This window comes from Sitophilus oryzae, unplaced genomic scaffold (assembly GCF_002938485.1).
Source record: "Sitophilus oryzae breed Bouriz unplaced genomic scaffold, Soryzae_2.0 scaffold_1396_pilon_pilon, whole genome shotgun sequence".
Classification (NCBI taxonomy): Eukaryota; Metazoa; Arthropoda; class Insecta; order Coleoptera; family Curculionidae; genus Sitophilus; species Sitophilus oryzae.
The window spans coordinates 10148823-10162087 of NW_022146055.1; the positions used below are offsets into that span (position 1 = coordinate 10148823).

The 13265-nt window shown below is 30.1% G+C and overlaps 1 protein-coding gene across 1 annotated transcript in view; it reads right to left on the reverse strand.

Annotated features, from left to right (window-relative positions):
• The window catches only part of LOC115876023 (alpha-tocopherol transfer protein-like), a 38359-nt gene extending 29797 nt beyond the window's left edge, over positions 1-8562 (reverse strand). Inside the window, exon 1 of the mRNA XM_030891692.1 lies at positions 8401-8562. The gene's annotated coding sequence lies outside the window, so the exon portion shown is untranslated. The remainder of the gene's footprint in view (positions 1-8400) is intronic.
• Positions 8563-13265: the final 4703 nt, after the last annotated feature.

The window sequence follows — 13265 nt, forward strand, 5'->3', positions numbered from 1 at the left end:
AGAATTTTAATTAATGTCATATTTGTTGCTGTTTTAAAATGTTAAAGATGCATAAAATTTATTTAGTTCAATGCTACGGAAAGGGTGATAATAGTTATCGGAAAATGTGATACTTAACAACAGCAAAAATATGACGTCAATCAAAATAAATAATAACTAAATATCTATCAAAGAATGAAATCGAAATTCTATTACCATAGAAAGGCTTTTTAATTTTTAGGACTAAAACTTCATTCACAACCTCGCAATTAGTAGAATAAATTAGTGGTTTCAATTAGCTTGGAAGTTTGTTCCTCTAATTTGCATTCAGAACGTCAAAATTAGTGGTAGGAATTTTCAATTAGTGAAAAAAGCTTTGAATAAGAAGACTAAGGAAGGAGCATATCAAAAATCTTAGGTACACCGCGATGGGCCTCAAATATGGCCGACTTAAATTCCGGTTTATCAGTGTCGTTCTAATTTTATTTAAAAATGTAAAACTATGATGTAGGGTAGACGTGGGGTAGACTCAATAATTTGTTGTTTTATTTTACGTTGTGAATAAATGTTGGTAGTTATTAAAATTCTAAGACATCTAATCTTTGACAAGTAATAAATAAAAGCTAAAATGCAAGAAAAATATATAATTTAGTTAATTTAAGTGAATTTCATAAATGATCGGTTTACTACACGTATGTATATTATATAGTCACTTACTAGCGAAAAGTTGTTCCATTATTTCACTCAATTTTTGCCGAGATCTACCGCACGCTACACAACCAACTATTTTAGAGTCTTTTACGATAAATCGCGATAGAGTCACTGTTAATTTAAGTTCTGCCACAATTTCCATCTAGATTTACTACCTTTATACAACTATCAGTAGTAGAATAAATAATAAATAACATAAAATAAGCACCGTACAGACTGACAAATCCACAAAATTTCAAATAAAATTCAAATGTGTCAAATGAATCGTCAAACAGAACTGTCAAGGATCCCCACCCTAGAGTGCTTTTATGGTGCTTTTTCCGCCCACCATGCATGAATACATGGATAGCATTGTGCTCCTTCCTTAGTCTTCTTATTCAAAGGAAAAAAGTTAATAAACTTTTGAGTTTTCTACTAATTATACTTTAAAATTTGCGAGAAATGTCATTTTGGCCTTTGATTATCATCCGTCAGGAGAAAATGTTGTTAGAAACCAAAAGTTTATTGTTTTATAAGCTATAAATTTAGTCTTTCTCTATGGACAAAACTGATCAATAACTCGCAATTAGTGGAATAAATTAGTGGTTTCAATTACACTTTATAAATAAATAAATAAATAAATAACAATCAACATTTGATTTCTAACCACAATTTCTCTTGACGGAAGATAATCAAAGGCCAAAATGACACTCGCAAATTTTGAAGTATAATTATTAGTGGAAAAGTTAAAAGTTTGTTAACTTTTTCTACTAATTGAAAATGTCTACCACTAATTTTGACGTTCTAAATTACATTGAAAATAGGATTAACAATTTTAAAACAAGCAAAACTTTTTATGAAGAATGCATTTTTCTCAAAATGTTAATAATAAAAAAGTTTTTGGTGAACCGGTGATATAATTGTGAGATTTTTTCAATATACCTAATTTATGATTTAACCAACGATCGTTCAAGATCATGTTTTTGTCAATTTTACACAGGTTTTATTTTTTATTTCAAAAACTTAGAGATAGGTATAAGTTAGTATAATAGAAAAATTATGAGATAAGAATGTAGTTTCAAAAAAAAATAATAATATACCGGGGGATGTTAGGTTAGATAGGTAGGTAAAAAAAATTGGCGCCGGGAGGCACGTATAGCCGCCCATACTAAAATATGTTAATAAACAGTTGGTAGGCAGTTCTTTTAGTTTAAAAGTAAAGGAATTTTTCCAATTTTTTTTTATCTCAAAAACTGCGACTTTGACTGATTTTGATGTTATTACAAATTTTGTTGCAAATATGATTCCTAATCTTAGATTGAAAACCGCGTATCGCTACCTACTGTAATTTTGGAGTTACGATTTTTTAAATTTTTTAACCCCCTCCCATACCCCCTTACCAACCCCCCACCCCCACCAAAAACTAATGGCCAGATTCTCGGGTGCCACAGTATTTTTGTACCCAATTTGGTTAAAATCGATTTAGCGGGTTTTTGAGTCATCATGTTACAGACGGACAGACAGACAAACAGACACCATGAAAATATTTTGTATTTAGGTCATTTGTGACCCAAATAACTCACTTTGAGTAAAATTAAAAACACTTTTTTTCCGATCTTAATAGCCTACCATACCTGTTGGTATGGTCCGCTAATAATAATATACCGGGTGTTCCATTTAAAATAACAAAGATGCTATCACTTTTACTATAAAAGGGCAACACCTGTAACGCTGAAAATAATTGTATACCGGGTGCATCTCAAAAGTGGCTCACCCCTATAACTTTTTATTTTTTTCGGATAAAAAATCAAGATTTGGTATGTTAGTACAGTACGTCTGTCCGTTCTGTGGCTACGGGGTATCCGTGAGAGGAGAAACGATATTCACTCAAGGTTTTTTGTAAAAAATTAGACGAAGCGTCCCATCAATAAAAATTCAACAAATTTGCAAGTAGCCAATAAAATGAGCGGGCGGAGCGATTTGCGGTGACGCACTCGTCAAATCGACGTATAAAATATATTGCTGTTTATTTAAATGTTTTTTGTCCGCATTCCTTTCATAGACACAGATCTAGCAGATGTACTGTATATGACATAAATTAGAATTGATTGACGTATTCAATTGTTTTCGGTCACTTCCGGTTTCACCGGAAATGACTACAACTTTTTTTTTGATTTTTAAATGGCACCGTCGGTATTTTGTTACTTTATTCGATAGAAATAATAAATATTCGATCTTATGTCAACTTTTGACATTTTCGCAGATGGTTCATTTGAAATTGCAACACGCGATTCATAACGACAATTTGACTCGAAATACCAAGTGTATGGTATCAAATCATTCGTAAAAAATGCTTTTTCCAACTATGCTAATGAGCCACCCTCGTTCCATTTGAAAAAATTGAGATTTGCTTAAAAATACGATTTGAGCATCTTTTAACCGGCCAAAATAAGACATAAAAACATTAGACGATCAAATCTATTTTTCCAAGGCTCTTTGATTAAAAATTAGTGTTTTTAACAGAGCCATGACATTCTAAATTGAAATTTAAAATACAATTTTGTTTTAAACGAAAATGTCAAAAGCTGTTATGTCAATCTATTCAGAATGTTATTTTCTATCGAATAAAGTAAAACACAATACCGAGGGTGCCATTTAAAAATCAAAAGTTGTAGTCATTTCCGATAAAACAGGAAGTGGCCGAGAAGAATTGAATACGTCAATCAATCCTAATTTATGTCATATACTGACATACCAAATATCGTCTTTTATCTGAAAAAATAAAAAAGTTATAGGGGGTGAGCCACTTTTGAGACGCCCCGGTATACTTTTACCATAATATTAAAGTTGTAGTATGATTTTAATGAGCTTAAGAAAAATATAATATAGACATTAAATTTACCAACAACACATGCGTAGGTAATTGCGGCATTGAGTAACGTTTGCTACAAACTGAAGAAAATATGACGCGCTAACAAAAATATTAGCCAACATCCTAAAATTAACTGTGTATTGTAACATACACGCATCGCCAAGATTTTAGCCTTAATATTATATAATAATTTTCGATTTGGCAACCGTCCGTCGTGCTGGTACCAATGCAGTGGTGCGCGCTTTCAACGACCTGGTTTGCCATGAAACTAAGACGTATCACATTGACAATTGAAGTCATTTTTGGTTTATTTATAAATAAATTTCCTTCTATCCCTACACAAAGAAATTGAAATGGGTGAAGTATTTTTTTACCTGAAATGACTATCTCATTAAAGATGTGATTATCTACAACTTTTATCTGAAAACTTTTCGTCTAAAATAGATTATAATGGAATTAGGAAGCATTTTAAAACTAGTCGAAATTTAGTTTTTAGATATCTAGTAAACCCTAAACTTTTTCAAAGATCCGAAAGGCGCATATGTTTGTCCTCACAAAATATAGAGAACAACGTAGAAAACCTGTATAATTTAAGTAGATTAGAAAAAAAATATCCGGCAGAAGAGTTAATAATCTGCAAAATAAACTTTACCTAACTCGTATCTGGATATAGAATATCTCTTTTAATAAAGGGTTTGTGCTAAAAATGTTGTACTATATTATAAAAATAATAAATAATAATGTGCTAATGTGAGCTTAGGTAAAGGCAACTAGATTATCCATGTAATAAAAAATGAAATGGAATAGAAAAAATGTATTTTATAAGAATAGTTAGAAACTTCGGCAGCATATTCTGCAGATAAAAATAAGCAAAAATGTTCGTATAAATGTATGTCCTAAAAAGCTTAGTTTCGGAGATACAGGGTGTAGAAGTTTAATTTTTATTACGATTTTTGTCCAAATAATTTCTGAAGTAATGTCAGTATTTGGATGAAAATTGGTGTCTGGAAGTTTTTGACATGAGAAATTTGATTTTGATGTCATTATGACTCCTATTTGTCGGGGGCGCCACCTACATGTGTTTTAACTCTTTTAAAGAGTAATAGCTTTTCGTCTATACCTATATAAAACTACTGAGTGAAAAAATATACATTTCTGTAACCTTTTACGTAAAAAAATGTCTCTTGGTAAAAATCACTATGAGCAATCGTTCTGAAGATATTTAGAACGGAAATAGTCAATACACATTTGTCATTATTGGCAAAAAATAAACACGTTGAGTAGATAGTAGATAGTTATTGGACTGAAATAAAATAAATTTAAGAAATTTATATCTTTTTATACTAATCACAAATTTTTCTCCGAAAAAATGATGATAAAACAGTTTCTGTTGAACTTTCGGCACAAAAACATTTAAAATTTATGATTTCAGTCTAATAACTATTTAGTCAACATGTTTAATTTATATCAATGATGATAGGTATTGATAATTTCGATTCTTTATCTCGAGAACCATAATTCGTAGATAGGATTTTTACCAAGAGGTCTTTTTTACGTAAAAAACGTCGTAAATGTACATTTTTATACTCAGTTGTTTTATACAGGTACCGACAAAAAATTATTATTCTTCAAACCAGTTAAAAAATATGTAGGTGGCACCCTCTACAAGTAGGAGTCATATTAACATCAAGATCAAATTTCTAATGTCAAAAAACTCTCAGTCACCAATTTTCATCTAAATAATGACGTTACTTCAGAAATTATTTAGCAAAAATAAAAAAAAATGAAACTACACCCTGTATTTTCGAAACTAACCCCATTTTAGGACATATATTTACACAAACTTTTTCACTTATTTTTTTATTATTTTCACTTATTTTTATCTGCAGAATATGCTGCCGAAGTTCCCGGAATACATTTGGGACCACCCTGTATATGACTATCAAATTCATAGACATTAAGTAAAATAAAGCTCTCCTCAGAAAGGTTATAAACGAACAACAAACGCCAAAAACTGGTTTTGGTTAAAAAATTTAGAATATTTTTAGAATAATACGTTGAAATAAGCAGTAAGTTTGTCTTAAGTACGTAAATACGAAAATACAGTCAAATATTTGATAAAAATATACATATGAATATAAACAAAAGATGTTATTGTGGGGATTATAATAAAAAAGAAGAATGAAATTATTGGGCAAACCTACAGTAAGATTAGCCATGAAATATGGCTAAAATATCCCGTAGTCAATCAATCCTGACCCGTAGACATTTAGTGTTTCTGCCTTCCGACTTCATCAATACAGGAGGAATCAGCAACTATGAACTAGCGATCCTGAAAAAAGAAAAAGGGAAGCAAACGGGGTACTAGGCGATGTGAGCTACTGCTTAACCACGTTGCAAACGGCACCATTTGAAGCCGGAAGGCAGAAACACTAAGTGTCTACGGGTAGTCGTATTTTAGCCATATTTCATGGCTAATCTTACTGTAGATTTGCCCAATAATTTCATTCTTCTTTCATATAAATATATAGAGACACAAGATAGTATACCTTTAAACGATAGTAGTATTGAGTAATATTAAAACGGTTAGATATCTTTATTTTTCTATGATTACTTATTATTACAATGAATAAAAATTCTAAAAATCTCCCTAGTAGACAAGAGAGAATAGTAGAAAAAAAGTTGCTCTGTTAATTTGCTTTAGTTTACAGCTTGTTAACACATTTATAATAGGAAGAGATGCATTACTTTACAGTTTTCTATGAAGGTTATCTATATTTTGGCATTTAAATAATCGAAAATTCTTCCTCTAGGAGATGCGAGACTTTGTCGTTACTAGGGGGAATCCCCTCTAGCACTTTAGCAGGAAGATCCCCATGTATGATGAGTTATTGACTGTATGATGAGTTATAACTCATCATACCTAAAAGCATTCCTAAAAACTTAGTGTGTAATTATTATCATATTTGTTATCATATCCCATTTAGTAGATAATCGTATGATCCGAAAGGTCTGATCAAGCAGGCGTTGATTTTGACAGTTAAACAATCTAATGTAATCTAATGTAAAGCAGGCATGATAATAAAATTTTTGATTCACTTTGTATTTATTAAAATAAAAAATTAAAAAATAGGTAATCTACAGGGTGGCGAAATGAAGAGTAAATTTTAAATTTCGATAACAGCTACTTAAATTTTAGTTGACCTTGTATAGTCTGATATTTAATTACAGTAGCCATTGTATGTTAAACCAAATTGAAATTTGACCCAAAAAGTTATACGGGGTGAGACAAAATTAATATGGAACATTAGTCACTTTTAAAAGCAAGTTACTCCTTTATTTTAAATTGAACACCCAGTATATTTTTCCGCTGTTCAATAAGGAATTTATATATCTTCAAAATATTATTAAGGTTGCCTACCCCTCAGACAAAGATTTTCCTAGATATTTTAATTTTTATGATTTTGAGTGAGTAGATTGAGTAGATCTTAATTATTTGAAAAAATCTAGGGTGGCTCTGTGATATACCTTTTGTTAAAACAAAAATTAAAGAGTGTATAGTAAAGTACTCACCGGTAATAAAAAGATACACGTTTTAACATATTTTAATTATTACAGAATTAAAACTAGATATAAACCTATAATTATGTGACAAAAATTAGCCAGATGAGATAAAATGCTCAAAATTCTTCGTTTCCTGTTAACTGCATAAAATGCTTCTCTTTTCAAAAGGATCTTTTCATTTTAAAAGGCATTATGTGGAGTTCTACCTCGAAAAGCAGCTACAATAATTTCTCTGATGTTGTCGACAATAGTTGGTCATGTTTTGTAAACACTGTCTTTAACATATCCCATAAAAACCCCATACTAAATAAAATCAGGAGCATTTAAGTATTCTATTAATTTCTGAATGCACACTGCATTCACCAACTTCTAGAATCATATCAGTTCTTTCTGATGTAGGATAAGTTTGCATTTTCGGCAAATTTCTGAGAATTTTTTTTGTTTTCATTGACACAAAATGATAACTAGTTGTTAAAGTTGGACTAATTAGACAGCTATGTTGAAGTAACGTCAGACCATATCACAGCCACCTAGATTTTATCAAATAATAAAGATCTACTCAGATCAAATCATGTAAATGAAAATATCTAGGAAAATATTTGTTTGAGGGGTAGGCAACCTTAATAGTATTTTGAAGAGACATGAATTCTCCATTGAATATCGGAATAATAATACTGGGTGTTCCATTTAAAATAAAAAAAGTAACATGCTTTTAAAGGTGGCCAATGTTCAATATTAATTTTGTCTCACCCTGTATAACTTTTTGGATCAAATTTTAATTTAATTTAAAGTACAATAGTTAATTTAACTACATATTAGGCTATACCGGGTAAATTCCAATTTAGGTAGCGTTTATTGTAATTTAAAAATTGTTCTTTATTTCTATATAGAAAATGTTAAATATGTCAAAAACTTTACATTTTAGTCATATACTTCTCTTTGAAAAAACACAATTTTGATATGTAACTTTTTTTGGGGACACTCTGCAGAACTCTCTATACTTTTAAAAAGTGCTCTGAGTTAACCTACATATGTTCACAAAATTTCATTTCAATACAAACTGTTGTTCTCCTTGGAGCCTCCGCGGCGTATGAGAGGCGCCACCCTGTATATTAAATAATTTTACAGAAGAAACGTAAATACTAGCAGTTGAAATACTACAAATTCTTATGAAATGTTAAAAAGTTGTTATATTAGGCAAACGTTTAATTTGTCTTTATTTAGATACTAACGAGTTAAATATAAATGTTTGATTTGTACCTATATTTGTGAATAAATGATGTGGCATGACTTACTTGAATTTTTATTTTAAATTCCAATGAGGACACAACCCAAAATATGAATGGTTAAAATGGAAAAGCACAGAACTGACCAGAAGACGTTTAATGCCCCACAAACGAGTTGTGAAAGTGCGCAAACTTAGCACGTCTTATACTAAAACAGCGTTCAGGTGTATGAGTCCAACTGTACCAATCGTATCCCACTTAGAAGGTACTTGACCAATGGTACAACCGGTTTCTGGGTCACGTGGTTTGCTTTCTCCCGCGACAACAATTTGAATCATATTCGTTTGTATTGCATAAAGAAAAGAATAAGTATAAATGTAACAGAAATTGCTGCAAACGTCATTAGTGATGTTAATACGATTTCTGAGTAATTACTGGATTTGTTATATTTTAAATTAATACAATATGATTTATGAAGAAATATTATATAAAAGATCTCGTTAATTTAAGTATGGCAACCTAAATAATAAAAATGTAAAAAATAGATATAATTATGTCTTCCTGTTAGATAAGTTATAGTTTTTCGTCATATCGGCGTTAGATTTTTAATGCTTATTTAAATTAAGTTAAAATAGGTATCTCTTGTAAAACTATGCGAAAATATATAGACAAAAATGTAGTAAATAATAGGAGGACAATTTTACAAAAGAAAATAGTCGTTACTGGAGTTGGAAAGTATATCTCCTAAAATTTATATAGGGGTGGGTTAGTGGGGTTAGTTTTCACCATTGCCGAACTTTTTCTTGCATTTTGTAAAAGTTAAATGTTAAAGAGCTTTGCAAAACATATACACTTCAAATCTCATTCAAATCAGAATATCGCTTGTTAAAATATCTTAAAAAATGTATTTGTTTATTTAAAGTTTGGTGCCCTCGAACGGACAAACGAAGCACTTCCAAGACTACTTTTTGATTCCAAAAAAGATCTATACCAAAATTATATTTTTTCTTATGGAACACCCGGTATTTTATTTCATTTTTGGATTCGCGGGCATAAAATAAGGCATTTCTTATAAAGGTTTAATATGTTTAAATGCTTTGGTTTTTGAGATATTTAAAGATATTTGAATATGCATGCTATAATAAGAAAGTTTGTCAACATTAGTCCCTGTAGATTACTTTTGAGAGTTAATTCTTGTGCTGACTTTGAAGCCAGAGAAATAAACTTTACTAAAAAAATGTATTGCTTCGTTAAATGTATACAGGGGTATCAAAAATTGCTGGTGTATTTTAAATATTTATTTTACATAAAAACTTCGTTATTTCAAATACAACACTATGTATTTTTTTAAATAAGTCGAAGCAGAATTAAATGCTCTTTCAAACTATATTGGGCTTTCTATACCTATCTGGCCCAGATTTTGAATAAAAAGCGATTTTTCAATAAAATGGCAATCAAGATGGCTGGTGTCGCCATGGCAATTTGCTAGTGACACTTAGTAGCTATTTTCAAAATCAACATTAGTTTATGGACTTTATTTAAATATATAACAGTTTACTTTTGTTTAATTGATTTTGAAAATAGCTACTAAGTGCTAAGTGTCACTAGACAATTGGCATGGCGTATCCAGCGATCTTGATTACAATTATATTGAAAAATCGCTCTTTATTCAAAATCTGAGCCAGATAGGTATAGTAAACCCTAATATATTTTGAAAGAGCATTTAAATCTGCTTCGACTTGTTCAAAAAAATACATAGTGTTGCATTTGAAACGAAGTTTCTACGTAAAATAAATATTTAAAACAGACCAGCAATTTTTGATGCCCCGGTATACATTTAAAAAAGCAATCAAATTTTTTAGTAAAGTTTATTTCTCTGGCTTAAAAGTCAGCATAAGAATAAATGCTGAAAAGTAATGTACGAGGTGTTAACAAACTTTTTTATTATAGCATGCATATTTAAATATCTTTAAATAGGTATCTCAAAAACCAAAGCTTTTAGACATATTAAACCCTTATAATAAATGCCTTATTTTATGTCCAAGAATCCAAAAATGAAATAAAATACCGGGTATTCCATAAAAAAAATATAACTTTGGTAAGAATCTTAGTTCTGACACACCCTGTACATTTCAAAATAATTTTAAATTGTGCACCTTGTCTTCCCACATATACCCATAAAATATCTTGTTTCTATATCTTTCCGTTTTCGTATAATCAACCGAGGAGAATGAGGTGCGCCACCCTGTATATTATTTGTATATAATAATACAGGGTGTCCCAGAAATAAGAGCAAGTATTTTAACTGGTAGTATAATTCAACCCCAGAAACACGCCTATGAGGTTTTTTCGCGAAGAAAATTTTTTAAAAATTCGGAATTTTTTGAAAAATTTTTTGGATTTTTTTTAGTTTTTAGTTAAAAAACATAATTTCTTGATAATATGGTAACATCGGTTGTAGAATTAAATTTACAAAAAAGAAAACCCAGAAAAGATCCAGGTTCTCAACATTTTAGCAACAAGTAATTTTTTTGTTGGAATTTTCAAAGCAAAATAACTCCGTTATTTTGGATTTATTTGAAAAACGATAAAGAGAAAATATGTTTCTTTTATCGAGATCTATCACCCCTTAAATTTCTTGCACTTATTTCTGGGACACCCCGTATAATAATAATAAATCGTCTTTTTTGTACTATACAAAAAAAGATAGTTACAATTTGTGGGCGAAGTTTAGCTGTATATGTTACGAGTAATAAACCAATAGATTATAAAATTTGTTTAGAATTAACTAATTATCTGTTTTTAGCCTTGCATTTTTGCATTTATTTACTAATAGTCTGCTTAGTAGTTATTTGAGAGGAGTCGTATTCTTGTTATTAAATATTTATATTAACTTATTTAATTTGAATTAAATTTATGTTTATACAATTTTAATAACTATAATAAATAATATTGACTGACTCAACGTAAAACAATATCAGCAAATTATTGAGTGTGTCCTACTTTTATATATTAACAATTGTTTAAAAAAATAGAACGCCACTGATAAGCCGTAGTTTAACTTAGCCATATTAAAGTTCCTTGAGGGTGTAAATTTAGTGGATACAGTTCTTCATTTCATTCAATGGTATATAGCTACAGTCTATACAACGAAAATAGTTTCGACAGATATTATCCAAATATGACAGAAAATACAAAAATGACAACAAAAAAGTAAATTATAGACATAGACAGATAATAACATCCAATGCATAGTAATTATATTATTTATTATTTCACAACCAATCCAATCATATTATGCTTCCAAATAGGAATCAAAGGAAATATTCAACACATTTCATATTTTTATTTAAGATATTTTAACCTAAATATTGAATAACATAACTAAAGCAAAAGAAACTGCATTTATTTTTTGCTACAGCGAACAAGATCCACTTGAAAATATATTAACATTAAACATTTTTAATTACGTTATTAGCCAGCAATTAATATCCCACTTTAAAGCCAATGAATGATTTTAGAAATCCCAAAGACTTTCTTAATGCAGTTTTAAAAGTAAAGCCATTATTATATTGTTAGTTAATTTCTACATATTGTTATAATATTAGTTGTTTTCTGTTTATAAATAATTTATTATTTGAATATTATTGGGGATATACAGGGTGGTCCGAACTGTATTCCGGAAACTTCGGCAGCATATTCTGCAGGTAAAACAATGTAAAAAAGTTCGTATAAATGTATGTTCTAAAATGCTTAGTTTCGGATATACAGAGTGTAGAAGTTTCATTTTTATTTCGATTTTTTCTAAATAATTTTTGCAGTAACGTCAATATTTGGATGAAAATTGGTGTCTGGAAGTTTTTTGACATGAGAAATTAATTTGATTTTGATGTCAATAAAACTCCTCTTTGTAGGGGACGCCACCTACATGTATTTTAACTGTTTTGAAGAGTAAACTATTCGTCCGTACCTGTATAAAACTACTGAGTGAAAAAATATACATTTCCGGGATTTTATTAATAAGTTTTATAATATGTCTAATTAAATTTGGGCGAAAGGAATATTGCTTGTTGCTGTAAATAATTTCTCAGGGAGAACAGGTAACGGGTGGCCAACTAAGAATGGACGCCGGCTGTATCTCAAAAACTACTTATCGTATAACTTTGGAAAAAAAATTCTAGTAAGTAAATCGACCAAGAAAAATCGCTGCCTCCGACCAAGAATCGACCAAGAAAAACCAATTTGCCTCTTTTTGTTTCCTAGCCTACTATTATAATTTTTAGACCATATAATCCTAAGCGGTAGCCTAACATGATTTGTTCTCTTAATATCTCCGGTTAGAGGGAGGATAGAAAGTTACGGTTTGCGCTAATATTTTGAAAATGTTGTGCTCTATTTAACTGCGCAAAGAGAAATATAGCCTCCTATTTAATTTTTTTATGCAAAAGCACAATATCTGTTATGATGTCAAACAGCGCCCTCTAGCTACCACGAAAAAAAATATGGAAACAAAATTTACACTGGAGATCATTAAGGAAAAAAAGCTCTTTTAAATGAGCCCTAGTTTGTTTAAATCGGTTAATCTAGACCAGAGTTATCCTTATTTTAATAAAAGCAAGTTTAACCTTCCCCCACCACTTTATTTTATGAGTTAGAGCAAAAAACTCTATATCAAAAAAATTACAAATGTTCCGATGATTACAATAGTAATATTTAAAATACCTGTTCACCTGCATATTTTTGAGAAAACCCCTGTTTTCTGATTGGCTATCAGAGAAACGCCCCCTAGCGGATATTTTTCGAACTTGAAAATAATTTCCAGCGATTTCTCTTAGTCGATTTACTTGTTAGAATTTTTTTCCCAAACTTATACGATAAGTAGTTTCTGAGATACAGCCGGCGTCCATTCTTAGTTGGCCACCCGGTACGTAAAT